General features: G+C 37.9%; 1 protein-coding gene and 1 non-coding gene across 3 annotated transcripts in view; one reads left to right on the top strand and one right to left on the bottom strand.

Moving 5' to 3' along the window:
• The window catches only part of Dcx (doublecortin), a 150,622-nt gene that overhangs the window by 81,865 nt on the left and 52,866 nt on the right, over positions 1-15,891 (bottom strand). The window lies entirely within an intron of this gene.
• Positions 10,642-10,748, top strand: LOC111812240. Its single transcript, XR_002817795.1, has one exon. It is a non-coding gene; the product is annotated as a U6 spliceosomal RNA (small nuclear RNA).

Raw genomic sequence — 15,891 nt, 5'->3', positions numbered from 1 at the left:
AGCCAACAACACAAAGAAAAAAATGCTTAGAAATTTCAGCAGCCCAATTTTCTTGGCCTACACCTTGGCATGAGCATTTGTTTCTGTTGTTTTGCTGATAATGCTCTATGCATCAAACTTTGAAAAACACCCGCAATAAAATAAATCACCAAGAGAGACCCCCACACAGTTGTGCTAACCAACACAAAAGCCTCTCCAGTGACAAGGTCCCTCTAGAAGAAAGAACTAGACAAAACGCTTTTTCCCATTAACGCATTCAGCTCCTCGATGCTCTGTTCTGCAGCTGTGCTGCAGTCACTCAGACAAAAGGCTCACTGGAAAATCAGTTACATCACTGGCTTCAGCTCTGCCAGACTTGCCAGGAGCAGTATGATTAACATCTTCACAGAGCCAGAGAATGGTGCTCACTCAGGCTACATTATTCTACCCTTTCCCCCAATGAAAATCCCATTAAATTGGGCAATTACCCATACCCCATTCAAGGTGGCTGCTTATGTACATACATCAGAAGCCATTTTCTTCTAAGTAAGGCAGCATCACTTGGAGTTGCTTTGCCCTCAGCTTCCCTATTGGGCCACTCAGTCTAACTGCCTTCCCTCTCAGGCTGGGGAAATGGACTTAGATGGCAAAGAGAAGAGAGTGGCATGCTCTGGGAAGGTAGCAGATGAATAGCTAGCAGTGAGCTAGAGCTGAGCCTGAAGGAGAAAACATGATGACAGTGGAAAAGAGAACAAGATTTTAGTTTTTATCACCACCAAGAAGCCTACAAATGGTTGGTAAATCAATTTCAAGGCTATGGAAGCTCAGTTCAGCAGGCAGACAGCAAAGAGAGTGGGAAGAAGATAAAGAGATGGTGAGCCCTCAAGCTCAGTGACTTGGAATTTTAAACCACCAAACTCCATTTTTTTTATCATGTGAAGGCTTAAAAGGAACCCTTCCCACAGAGAAGGGCAGTGACTGGTAATTTAGCAAAGCAAGTGCCTAAAAATACAGTGAAGTAAGCAGTTAAGAGATCTTTTCCAGTAGTAAGAAGCTGATATCATAATGCAATAAAATAAGGTTCTTTACTAAGGATCGCAATGTTTCATTATCATAGAAGCAGTGAAATGAGTGCTCCTATACTGCTATAACTCGACATTTCAGCTACTGCACTTGTGACACAAAACACAGTAAGGCTGGCCCACCATCTTTATCCTTCTGACCCCAGAGGGGCTGTACACTCATAGATGTAAGACTAAAGAACCACAGGAACCAAGAACAAGCCACATGACTTGTTTTCACAAAAAACATATGGGACATTTGTGTATGTATAGCCCAGCAGTGATTGTCTGGCCCAATCGTTTTGGAGATTTTGCATATGTGCCTATGTTGGTTCTAATCCTAGAGATTAAAATATTTCAGGGGAGATGACCAGATAGCTCTGTGGATTAAAGAGCCTGCTTAGGCAGACTCAGGGACCGGGGTTCAATCCCCAGCATGCTGTGCCCACCCCACACCCCAGGGCATGCTGAGACAGCGATCCAGACTCGGCATGGGGGTACACTCCTGTAATCCCAAGATTTGGGATTCTGAAAACAGGAGGATCACTAGGAGCCCAATCTGTATAGTAAGACACTGTAGACCCTATACTAAATACATTAATTTTAAAAAATAGAATAAAAAATACATTTCAAGAAAAGAGATCATGGAGGATTTCAGAAAATGTAACAATATTCCCTGCTTCTGGTTAGGAAGAACCAGCATTGTGAAGATGGTCATATTCCCAAAATTGTTGTACAAAATTAATGTAATCCCATAATTAAACTACTACCAACATACCTTCCAGACCTAGACAAATCATTCCTAAAATTTATTTGGAACCAGAAAAGACCTAGAATAGCAAAGGCAATCCTGGGCAACAAAGACAAAGCAGGAGGCATTACAATTCCTGACTTGAAATTATACTATGAAGCTACTGTGATAAAATCAGCATGGTACTGGCAAAAAAATAGACCTGAAGATCAATGGAATAGATTAGAAGATGCATAAGCTTCTACAAACACACTCAGCCACCTGATCTTCGACAAAGGGGCCAAGCATGCTTACTGGAAGAATGATAGCCTCTTTAACAAATGGTGTTGGAAAAACTGGCTCTCTACATGCCAAAAACTAAAACTTGACCCAGGCCTATCACCATGCACTAAGCTAAAGTCAAAATGGATTAAAGATCTAAACATTAAAACAGAAAAACTAAATATCCTGGATGAGAAAGTCGGAGGAACTCTTGAAGACATAGGGGTAGGCAAAGAGTTCATGAACAAAAAATCAAATTGCATGGGTAATAGTTGAAATAATTAACAACGGGGACCTGCTCTTATTGAGAAGTTTTTGCACCTCAAAAGAAATTACCAACAAAGTGAAAAGACAACCCACAAATTTGGAAAAAATCTTAACTTATAAACTCAGACAAAAGTCTGCTCTCTAGAATTTATAAAGAACTAAAAACCATTAGGACCCCGAAATTTAAAGACCCAATCCAGAAATAGGCATCTGAGATGAACACACACTTCTCAGAGGACAAAATTACAGAAGCAAATAAATATTTGAAAAAATGCTCCACATCACTATCCATCCATGAAATGCAAATTAAAACAACACTGAGATACCATCTCGTCCCAGAAAGAATAGCTATCATAAACAAATCAACTAACCACAAATGGTGGAGAGGCTGTGGAGAAAAGGGAACCCTTCTCCACTGCTGGTGGGAATGTATACTGGTGCAACCATTATGAAATTAGTGTGGAGTTTCCTTAAAAACTAAGAGTGGAAGTACCATTCAAGCCAGCTATCCCCCTATTGGGAATTTTCCCAGAAGAACTGAAAATGTCATATCATAGTGATATATGTGTAGCTATGTTTATAGCAGCACAATTTGTGATAGGCAAATCTTGGAAATAATCAAGATGCATGTCTCCTGAGGAATGGTTGAAAAAGATGTGGTATTTTTATACAATAGAGCATTACTCAGCTACAAAGTATGATAAACTTGAAACATATATATTTAAGTGGATGTCACTTGAAAATATACTCATAAGTGAAATAAACCAGACACACAGGTGTAAATATCATATAGTCTCCCTACTATAAGAACTCAAAAGAAGAAATACAAATAGAAAGGTATAACACAATTAAAAGGAAAGTGAGAACTTGAGGATTAGACAGTGAAGAGAGGGCAAGGAGAAAAGCTAGGAAACATGATATGTACAAGATGGGTAAGGCAATCATCCTGAGAAATATCAGCAGGCTTTTGAAACTAGCAGTTAATTGGTAGGATTCTCACCCTGACTAACTATATATGCTGATACCTGTGAACCAAGCAACTGCACTGAAGATAGCAATGTGTAATAGTAGGGTCACGCTTGGAATGTCTGTCATTCTGGTCTTCTAAATATGTACCGCTTGTCATGACATACCAATTATTGCTATACTGTTTCTCAAGTAAATGTTTGTTGAAAAAAAGGGTAATAAATGAAAAAATAGAGACAAGAAAAACAAATGTCACAGGACTGTCTTCCTATAATGCTGCATATGGTTAGATTTCTAAATTTCTGTGTAAAATAGGCAATCCAGGGGTTGCAGAACCAATAATCCATGAGATTATTTTAAATTTTGCTTCTGAGGATATTCATTCACATGTACATTAACTTAGATAATCAGTGTGGCAGTGGCCACAGAAATAGCTCAGCAGGGTAAACACCTGTCTGGCAAGCGCAAGGTTTTGAGTTCAAAGTAAACACTACAGTACAAGACTTGGGACTATTACCCTTTGGTTTACCCTTTTCTGCCCCCATGATGTGCTCAGTTTTGCAGTAAGGTGATGGCTGCAGGTTACCTGTATTGGGAATCTATATTACCAGATTTCCATTGGATTCATTTAGTGAAAGACAAATGAAGAAAAATGGGAGGATTGAGGAAGGGAAAAATCAAAGTATATCTCAACCTTCACTCTCCCACCTGTTATGATTTGTGTCTAGAGTGCCCCAAAGACTCATGCACTTTTCTATGGGGCTTTTCAGAAGCAGCTGAATCTGAAGTTTGTGACTGATTTGTAGTACAATGTTGGAATTAAGGGTGCTGGGACTACGTGTGAGTGATTGTTGGGTCAGTCTACTGATTGGATTGGCAGTGTCCTAATCCCAGCAGTCTGGATAAGATAAAGGGGGCAGAAAGGCTCATTTTTCCTTCTTGCTCTTGTTACTTTTGTGGTTTGCACTGCTATAAACTGTTGCCCCTGCACCATGTGCCACTCTGCTTTAGAGCCAGCCAACTATGGACTGAGACCTCCTCAAACTGAGCTAAATAAACCTTTCTTCCTTTAACCTTGGGTGTGAAGTATTTTGTCTCAGCAATGAGAAAAAGAATGGAGACACCACCTCCATCTGAAGTCATCCCCTATAGTAGTCATGCCTTTTATATGAGTCCAGTTCATAAGAAAGCTGGCCACGTTGCCAGCCAGTACCAAGTGATCCTGTCCCTGAGCTCTGGTGACACTAACCATTTGTCTTCCCAGTCTGACAGAGGGGTAGTAGCAGCTGGCTAATATTGCTAATATATGGGTTTCTTCACCTTCTCTTGTTAGGCTTCTTAGATATTAGCTACCACACTAGTCAGCAACAAAAAGGAAAAATCTACTGATATGTGCAGCAACTTCTCTTGGTCCCCAAGGAAGTTATAAATAGCTCAATATCAATCTCAAAATGTTACATCCTATAAGAGTTTGTGTATATAACCTTCTAGAAATGGCAAAACTTTGAGCTAGATAATAGCTGAGTGGTTGCCAAGGGTGAAAGCCACCATTGAGTGGAAGGGGGTGAGTGGTAGTATAAAAGGGTAGCACAAGTGATATCTACAGTGATAGGTCAGTTCTGTATCACAAATGCATAGGTAGAGATGTAGTCTGAATATGCCTTATGTCCCTCCAAATTTTATGTGTTGCAAAGTTGATTACTAAGGTGACACTATTGGGATGTGGTGGCACTTTTAGAAGCTGTGGCCTAATGAGATGTCATCAAGTCACTGGAGGCATGGTATTGTAAGTAAGTCCTCTTGGATCCTGTTGAGTTCTCAATAGAGGCTTATTACAAAAGATTCAAGGCTTGCTTCTCCCAGAACTATGCTATACTTTCTGCCGCCCACACTAAAAGCTAGAACAGTAGGTCCTTCTGGATCTTGGATTCCATACCTCTGCAATGTAAACTTCATAAAACTCCATTTCTTCCTGAGTACTCTGGGTTCCGTACTTTGCTATACTAATAAAACCCCAATAATAGAAGTGTTTACACAAATATATACAAGTAAACTTTGATTGGTACACAGAACACAAATGAATGTATGCAACCTTGGTGAAATCAGAAGAAGTTCTGTGGACTATATTGTCAGTGTTCTGGTTTGGACACCATTTTGTAAGATATTACTATTGAGAAAAACTGGGGAAAAGTAAATGGAACTTTTGGGCTCTACTTTTGTAGATTCCTGAGAGGTTATTATGATTTCAAAATAAAATTTTAAAACTAAAACAGCTTTCACTAAGTAGCTTAGGCAGTGCTAAGGCAGCATGCTTGGGTCTCTCCACACTTGAGGCTTCTGGCAGTTAAGATAATTTGCGAATCTTTCGCTAAGCTTTTTACTCCTAACTTCACATCTTAGTGTTCTTTTGCATATTTACGGTACAGTATTTAGGAGAGATCTTTTGTCATTATGGAAATATACACTGCACATCAAATCATTTCTGTCATAGTAAAGTACAGCTGCCCAATTTAGGAGCACCTTTCTCTGCTACTCCAGTAGAAAAACAACAGAGAAAGGCAGTGGCCTATAAAACAACATAATAACCATCGTCATGGTTATTATGGCATGATTTGATTGGCAAATTCATTAGGTTGTATCCACTGGCAATGAAACAAGAGATGAACAGACTACTACAATAATCCAGTCTCCTTTCATATATATATATATATATATATATATATATATCCCAGAAACAGCATCAACAACCATGTTCAGCACCATGGACAACACTGCAGAATGCGCACTATTGCGGAAATCAGGCTGCGTGGCTAATTAGCTGAGCTGAGTTTCTTCTCTTGAGTTTACTTCCTTCAGCAATCTGATATTTATAAAGACAGTGGGGGTGGGGCTCTGTACTGATTGAGAGTAACAATCAGGAGTGAAGCAGTGTTGGGGCTTTCAGAAACATCAGGTTTCTAAGGAAATAAAACAGAGTTGAAGGTAATTATGGTTGAAAGTATTTTAATCAGGATGAAATGTGTCCTTATCCAGGTTACTCTGCACAATGACACTTTCTTAAATTCACTCTTTTTGCCTATCAGTGATAGTAGGCATTCATTCTACAGTCGGGTCCTTGCTGATGTTTGCAGAAAACTTTAACTTGACACTCTCCTTCCTGGTCACAAAACAGACCTTAGAAATGCTTCTAAAGTTACTCCAGGAGGAGAAGGAGTATGTGAAAATACAAAAGGCTACATGAATAAGTAAGGGTGGAGATATAGGGGAATCATCTGCACTGTAACAGACAGACACACAGATTCACACAAAACTAATTTGAAGTACATTCCTGACAGAGGTGAAAAGGAGGACAATATGTCATTTCAAATGATAGTATGTCATCTGGGACTTGCCAGTCAGTATTTAGAACTAGTAAAAGTAAGATATGGAATAGCCCTGAAAGATTGTCTAGCTCAGTAGTTCTCAATTGTGAGTTTGCATCAGAATTCACAGGATGGTCATTAAAACATCAATTGTAAGACGCAAACCCCAGTTTCTGATTCAGAAGTAATAAGCTGTAGCCTGATAGTCTGTATTTATAATAAGTTCCTACACTTGCTGATGCTTTTGATGAAAGAGGGCCCACACATGAAGCACCAGTCTTTATTTCAATTCCTTTGTGCCACAAAACAGCAACTTAGTCCCAAAGAGCAGTGATGTGTAAAAGATCACTCAGCTGATTAAGAATCCCTATACCCAGTCCTGCAATCCGAGAGACTTAATTTGGATTCAAGTGCCTAGCATCATGTGCCTCACTCAGGTTTAATTACTGGACTAACAATGATGGATAATTATCACTGAAATGAGCAACAACAGAAAGGGCCTGCATCCCTTCTCCATGTAACTCCTCACAGAACTCCATCTGACTTCAGCTTCTAACATACTATTCAAAACATAGCCAAGCCAGGGCTGAGGCTCAACTCTATAATGGCACTTGAATCATCTCTGCTTCCAATTGCATTTCTCTATTAGTATCAATCCTACAAAATAGTCACACGAAATTTGCTGCTCACCAGTTAGGGTTGTCAGATTTTGCAAATAAAAATCAGGATGCCCAGTTAAACTTGTAAATTTAAATTTCTCATTATTTACCCAAATTTAAAATTTAACCAGTCATCCTGCATTTAATCTGAAATTCTAATCCTAAGAAACTGCTAGTCAATTTGGAAACAGGGAGTTAACTTCTCAACGCATATTTCACCTATGGGCTCCCTGGCCTGGGCACAAAGAGGCAAAGAAAGATCTAATCCCTCTTACTCCCTCCTCCATTTCCACCCTGCCCAGCTTGTTGGAGCACTATTGAGACAGAGTAGAAAGGCTGTGATTTAAAGAGCAGGGGAAAAAAAGCAGCAGCTGAACTGGTACCCTCCAGCAGTTCGCATTTCTATGAAAAGTTTGATTCTGGTTGCATGCCCTGTGATTAACCAAAACAAGAGGAAGACAAATAAAAATTCTGTACAGCTGTTTCATACTGACAGACCTGACCTTCCCCGCTGAGAGTTCTTTGTGCTCAGAAATTGTTACCTAGCAACCAGGCCTTGCAGCTGCCAGATTCCAAACACCAAAAACATGACTTATAGAAAAGAAGCCTGGAGAAGAATGGTGGAGCGGGGAATGCATCAGTCTGAGGTTTGTCTTGTAGTCTAATGCCATGCTTGAGTAAAATAAGCAGGAATTGAAGCCCCTTCCTGTGGAGCATCAATTGTCTAATCATACTGCTGGGCCTCAGGTTTCTGTCACCTCCACCTGCTCTAACAGCCACCCTACATATGAAAATGAGGGTGTTGAGGGAAGTGGAGATGAAAGCCTTTCCCAGAGATGTCAAATGCTCTGTGTGGTGCATGTGGCTTTTATTCTTAGCAAGGGAGCATATCTTCAATTTTCAACATACCGCTTCAATTTCTTCCTTCCTTCTCCTCTCCTCCTCTTCTCCTCCTCCCCCTCCTCCTTATTCTCTCTCTCCCCCTATCTGCACTAGGATCACTTGTCTTCATAAAATAACCCTGGAATCTAAGTAACAAAGAGCTAAAGGAGCCTGGCTTGCTCTGAAGTAGAAACTTCATTTTTTTACAATGTGCTAGGACTTGGGCAGCAGTAGGCAGACGGCATTGTGTGACCAAAGAAAAACTCAGGATGAAAACAGAAGCCAAGCACAGTCTCAATTCCGAACAGGGAGAGCCTCCAAAATGGTTATTGACACCAGACATTGGGTCTAGTTCAGGAAGGGATCAAGGAAACAAGAAGCATGAAAGTCAAACAAAGGTATTGGGCAGCTATAGCAAAGGTCTAATTTAATTGGTCTGGGAGAAGCTAACGATCTATATTTTTAAAACTTCTCAGGTGTTTAGAACATGTAGAAAGAATCTCTTGAATGTCCAGATTTTGCCATTGTGGAAGCATTAGCTCAGTGGGTTTCAAACATTAGTAACTTGGTGAGATGCCTGGTCTACCATTTCAAATGTAGACCCTGAGTCTTACCCTCTATCAAACCTGACTTAGCAGCTCTAGGATAGGGTTGCATTTTAAACAAGCCTCCCACATGGATTCTGAAATGTAAGTTCTCTATGGATAACACTGATAAATACTGGTTTATAAGGTCTCTTAACATTGCTTTTAATATAATAAAAATATTTTTCATATCATCCAATCAAGTGCCCATAAAAATAACCAACTTCCTAATGTAGGCAGCTAGGTAGTAACACAGTTTCTGTATCTGGGTAAGGAAAGCCCTGTCAGGGGACATTACTGCTGTAGCTTACAATCCCCACAGTTCTCTGTCTAACTTTTTAAAAAAAATGTATTTAGTACAGGGTCTCACTATGCAGCTCGGACTCATATTGATCCTCCTGTTTTCAGCCTCCCCAGCACTGGGATTACAGGTGTGTACCACCACGCTGGGAATCAGTCACTTGCACAGCTTGCCCAGGGGTGGGGCCACTGTAACATGTGATACCAGGGATCAAACCCCAGGCCCTGTGCTTGCCTAAGCAAGTGCTTAGTCTGCTCAGCTATCTCTGTGGCTCTTTTTAGTTCTCTGTCTACTAAGCATTCATTTGCCCCTGTCTCCAAATCCACTAACTGGAAGATTGGAATACTTCCCTAGTTCCTGTATAGCTCCTCTGAAATTCAAGTATTATCAGCATGATTAAATCAAGAGACAAGTCTTAAATCTTAAAGTTTTAAGTCTTTAGAAGGTTAATAGGCAGTGAAGGCTCTCCTTTCCTGAAGAGAATTAAAATCCTTAGAAAAAATGCTTCCAAGGGCCTGCTGGTACATGCCTGCTATCCCAGCAGTCTGGGAGGCTGGGGCAGGCAGATCACAAGTTGAAGCCTAACCTTTGCGGTTCACAACTTAGTGAAATACTGTCTCACAAATAAAAGGGGCTGAAGTTGTAGCTCAGTGTGAAGGTCTTGTGTTCATGCCCAGGACTACAACAAAGGTGGAGGGGACTTCATACATTGTTGATTCCTCTTGCCCTTCTGCCATGGAAGGCACAGTGTTCCTCTATTCTGGAGGCTGCTGCTCCCATCAGACTATCAAAAGTACCAGCTATGCCTCCATCTTGTAATCCCAGCCTCTAGCACTTTGGGAAAATAAACATATGCTACTAATAAATTCTCGAACCTCAAATATTTTGTTTTGGCAGCATAAACTGGGAGATTAGTTGATAAATATTCATTTTTAACTCATGCATTAACTATATTATTGAGTTTGCTTATCTTTAAAATAGATGCTTATTTTTAAAAAGTAATAGTTTTATTGAGATATAGTGTATATTCTATACAAGTCACTAATTTAATGTGTAAAATCAACTGGCTTTTAATACAGCTACATTTGTGAATCTATCGTCACAATTAATTTTAGAACATTTCCATTACCCCCAAAGAAGCCCTGTGTCCATTGGAGTAAACCTAGTTCCCCAAACCTCTTGATCATAGGAAACTATAAATCTATTTCATATGGCTATGCATCTGCTTATTCTGGGCTCAACATAAATGAAATCCTGCAATATATATCTCTGCGTGTGATTTCCTTCATTTAGTATGTTTTCAAAGTTTGTCCAATTTAACCATGTATCAACACTTAATTTCTTTCCATGACTAAATATTTCATTGCCTGGGTATGTCCCAGTTTGTTTAACTGACTGTAAACATGACAGTTTACTTCTGCACCCTCTATTCTATTCCAGTGATCTACGTTTCTATCCCTATGCCACGATCACACTCTCTTGATTGCTGCAACTTTGTGATACTTTTAATACTTTCATGAGTGCTTCTGCCTTGTTCTTTTCAAGATGCCTTAAATTTTCACACTAAAGTTCTCGCTTCGGCAGCACATTTACTAAAATTGGAACTATACAGAGAAGATTAGCATGGCCCCTGTGCAAGGATGACATGCAAATTCGTGAAGCGTTCCATATTTTTAAAAAAGTGATACTAAATTTAGGATACATTTCTCTATTTCTTTAAATAAGTCAACTAATACTTCGAAAAGGATTTCATTGAAACAGGAGATCAATTTTAAGATCATTGTCATCTCAGTAATTCTATTATTTCCTTTCTGAATTACTTATAACATCAGCTGATTTCTCTCATTATCAGTTTAAAATCTTGAGCTTTTTAATTTTTATATCTGTCTGAGTCAAAATTTCACCCTCTTGAAAAACTACCTTTTAAAATCTGTGATTTACTTACAGCAAGCTTATTTCCTTCATTTGATAGATGCGGAAACTGACATCCTGAAAGTTTAAGTATAGTTTGAACTGCAATGTTTAATATTATAGCTAAAACTAAAAAACCCAGGCTTTCTGATTACCAGTCAAAGATGTTTTTACCAGGCCATACTTTCTTTATCTCTTATAAATTTTAATGGTTCTTGAAAAACTGCTGTTCATTTTCTTCTTGGAATGTAATTTCCTTTTTTCTTTTTTGCCATATATCCAACTCATATTAAGAAAGATATATTTGTCTTAGCTGAATTTATTTGGGTTTAATATTTGTATAGCATTTATTTCATGGATCAAAATATTTGGGGAATACAAAATGTAACCCAAAGATTTGGACAGGAAATAATGTTGAGTGACAGTATCACATAATAAAGCCTGTGGTCCATGAGACAAAGAATGCCAAAAGAATATATATCTAATCAGGAAACTTTAAATAGAACTTTGGGTGGTAGAGAATTATCTGGGTATAATGTTATGGAAGGAGAGTGTATATACTGTAAAGGAGTTAAGAGGCTGGCATGGAAGGGTACAGAATTTCTCTCAAAGCCCAAGCAGGAGCCCATTTGCTCTGTCTGTTCTATGAAGATGAAGATGACAGCTCCGTTCAGAACTTACTTGAGAGAAATCCTTCTTTTTTAAAAAAACATATTTCATCTTGTAGTGTTGTCTGTTCAAGTAGAATAAGTCATTATCTTGCAATTATCTACAAATAGGAATTGTCTACATTAACATTTAAGTCCCAGTAACTGTAGCTGTCCAAAGCTGAAATTCCTCAATATCCACTTGCTCTGAAAATTGGGCTATGTGTCAAGAAAACAAAATTCAACAGAGAAGAGGCCTCCTACTTATCCTGTATTAAGAGATATAGGTTCTTATTTTTAATCCATTCTAAAAGGTTTTTTATGTTGCAAGAATATTACTGGTTTTCGCAATGTAACTACCTAATGCAAGCCTTTGATTGTTGTAATGTACATATAATCCAACTGCCTGCTAGCAGTTGATAAGGTTTCTAATATACAGAAATTTAAAACAGAGGAATTTAGCGATGTTTCTCTGATGGTTGCTGTAAGCATTAACTAAAGTAGATGAGTAAAAGCTGGACAGATTTAAGATTTATAAAGATGGCTATAGCGTGCTTCACATCTGTGCCCACAATAACCTAGTTAGTACATAGTGAATCTTGGAAATGACATTTATTGACAATTCAGCATAGAATAGGGGAAAACAAAGGGTTGGAATTCTAGTTTTTGATTTGGTATTCATCAATTCTGTAAACCTTGGATGAGTCCTTTCACATCATGGAATACCAGAGTCTGCATCTGTCCAATAGAAATAATCATATTCATGCAAGCCACGTACCTCATAGGGTTGTTGTGACCATTAAAACAGATTATAAAAGTAAAATGATTCCTGAAAGTTTGAGGTACAAGTATAAAATATTTTTTACTACTATTCTATTATCTTTCTTTTAGCTTTTACCAATAGGATGTCTTCTAGAACTTGAGCACTATAGAGAACCACTATAGCCACCCAATATAAGAAAGGAGGAAGATTTGATTACTTTTATCAGAACTACAGCTAATGTTTTCAACATACCTTATAATTTATACAACATTTTCATATACATATTGTCATTTAAGATCCACAATACTCTTTCATTTCAGGCAAGGAAATGGTAAATTCCTCCAGGGTTGAGTATATATCATATTCATCTTAATATGTTCCCAATATTTAATGAAATTCCTGGCAGAATAAATATTTGAATTAGTGTACATTATTTCCATCCATGTTAAATAGATAAAGGAAACAAGGCTGAGAAAAAGGGGTAACTGAATGAAAGAGCTTGAAAGAGCTGATTTGAATCCAAGTTTTTCAAATCCACTATACCACTACCTTGTATCTTTTTAATATTATTTATAGCACTGGTGCTCCTTCTTTGCAATCATCAGAATCACCCACAAAGATAACTAAAACTCACATTGCTGGGCACTGCCCCAGTTTTAGACTCAGTAAATCGAATAGAAACTGAGAATTTGTGTTCCTAGAAGATTCCAAGTTCCCAGGTAATGCTAACCATGCCGGCCAAGGGAAACACACATGAAAACCACTACCATTTGGTCTTTCTTGGATTTTGACCAGCAGCATGTGTTTCACCTCAGAACTTGTTAGAAGTGTTGTATACAGACTAAGGTTTGAGGTTGCACTGAGAGGATATTAAGACAAGAAATTTCCAGAAGTGCTCATGAGAATTACTTTGGGAAACTTTGAACACTGTAGATGTCCAGGTTATTCAGCAAGAGATTCAGTTTCAGGCAATTGTGAGACACAGTCATATTTAAGAAATATTACTCTATGAGGCCGGCGAGATAGCTCAGTAGAGCAAGGGCCTGAGTTCAATCCCCAGTTCTGAAAAAAAAAAAGGAAATATTACTCCAAACTAGTATTAGCCCAATATATTTCCATCACAAACCCTCATCACCTCTGGTTCCCACACACAACTGAATCTTATCCTTCTAGAACTTTCCCTGGGCAGTAAGTGAATTCAGCAGAGAAGCATTTTACTGGAATCCTCAAAGGCATTAAGCAACTGGAAAATGATCATACAAGTGGCCCAAGCATTGATTTTTATTTTAAAAATATGCTAAATACTGAGATGAATGTGATAAAAGAAAATGCAAGATAGGATCTTTAGAGAGTCCTAACACATATGAAAATAATTATACAATGAAATTTTAAACTCTCTCATATTCTCAGTGTAATTGATGTTAAAGCAAGATTTATGAATTGGAAAATCCACAAAACAGGTGTGCTATGGGCATACATAGGACATTACCTTACATTTTATCAGCCCCCACCTTTGAAATCATTAAACAAAATGATCTTTCAGACAAAGAACAAGTATAACTCAGCAACACAGAATTAATCAGGGGCACTAGAAAATGCACCTAACACTCAACCTTCCTCTTTTGCATAGAATGAGTTACAAAGAATCTGGTTTAATATGGAAAGAGTAAGACTGGAGACAAGAATCTTGGGTGGAAATTATCTTCACTCTTCATCGTCTGTAGGGTGGCATCTACAAGCTCAGCGCAAGCAAGGAACACTCAAGGAAAACCCTCCCAAGCAGAAATCCCTGCTACCAGGCTAGAATTTGTGAGCTTCATTTCTCTACTCACAAGCATGAGTATTCTACCAAATAGGTGATATAGCTTAAAAGCATGTGAGAACTAAGCTAAACAACACCACCTGCTAGGGATGCCTGTTATCTTACATTTACAATATGTTTGTTTCTTCTTGAAGAATTATGAATTTTCAAGGCATTGTATGTCATCCTCATTTCCAATAATCAATTCAATTACCCATATTCTCATTTTTGGGTTTTTTTTTGGTTTTTTTTCTTTTAAAATAATTTTACTGAGAAACTAATAGCAATGAGACAGTTTCAAAACAGATTACTAGTAGTTTCAATAATTAATACATTGCATATCTGTGTCTTAGTGGTTATTCATTATACAAGATGAAAATATGATATCCTGTCCACAAACACTATTAGATCAAATCTCTCTATTCATTGAATTAAGAGGATGTAGCTGTATATATATCCTATTTTTCATATACAGATACAAAATGGTCCTTCATTTATATCCCCTTTTTTTGTTTAGTTTTGTCAGAGATGAGTATTCCATTGCCATGTAAATATTGTAGGTGTGTGAATTCAGCAAAATAATCCAGTATAGTCCAGTAGTCCATAATAGTAGTGGGTTATCCGTAGGACTGGCAATGTCAGAAGTTGTTGACTTGAGTCTTTTACAGCTCAGCATATTGATATGGCTTTACTTTTTATACTTCGTTTTTATACTTTTCTGCTGGATGATTAAGACCAAGACAAAGCAAGACTTATATAACAAGTAATGTAACTTTCATATCTGATAAGATCAGTCAAATCCCCTCAGGATTTACCCTGAAACCCTGTACCGCAGTTTGTAGATCCTTTGTCAGTGTCAGCCATGCGGATGCATATTGTCACTTTTGAAGAAGAGTACTCATTTTCTAATTCAAAGAGACCAAAAATTCAAAAAGGAATGTGTGCTTCATCCACTGTCCTAGTATAATTTTTTTTGTGGGGGATTCAGTTTCTTTATTTTGACCTTCACCAAAATTGGCTTTAGTTTTCATCCATGTGTTTATAACATGTCAATGTTACAGTAGTTTTCATTATCAACTCCATGTTCCAGGTAAGGAGGAAATAGGGATACAAAATCAACATGAATTCATCAACCAATATTCTATATACTGATAATGAACTAACTGAGAAAAATATCTATTCACAATAGTGCATTTTGGGGTTTTTTAAGTTTTTTAAATTTTTTTTAATTGAGAAATGGTCCTAGTATAATTTGATGACAGATGAAATACTTCATCTGGTTGGCAATTCATAGTTTCATGTTCTGTTGGCATGATAATCCCATAGAAATGAGTAATACATGTTATTCAGAGGGCTTTTACAAATGTTTTGATATCTAAGTTCCCATTTGGTTCTAAAGTTTTATGAGATAGTGTTATCTTATGTGGTCCCATGAGATACATTGAGCAACGTTACTTCACTGCTCTGGGCTTCACTTTATTCTTCTATAAAATGAGCGGAGTGGACTAAAACAATTGGTTTTCTACCTGAGATGCATAGTGACTTACCTGGGGAGATCTTAAGAAAGTTGATTCTGATGTCTGGATTCCAATTCTAGAAATTTTTTAGTTATAACTTTCTAAATATATTTCTCTGGGCTCAGGCCTACATACTGTGTCTTCTAAAAGTTTCCCACGAGTCCCAGCCCAGGCGCAGC

This window comes from Octodon degus, unplaced genomic scaffold (genome assembly GCF_000260255.1).
Source record: "Octodon degus isolate 3935 unplaced genomic scaffold, OctDeg1.0 scaffold00117, whole genome shotgun sequence".
NCBI classification, from domain to species: Eukaryota; Metazoa; Chordata; class Mammalia; order Rodentia; family Octodontidae; genus Octodon; species Octodon degus.
Note: the sequence above shows the minus strand (reverse complement) of the source record. Positions and strands in the feature narration are given on the sequence as shown.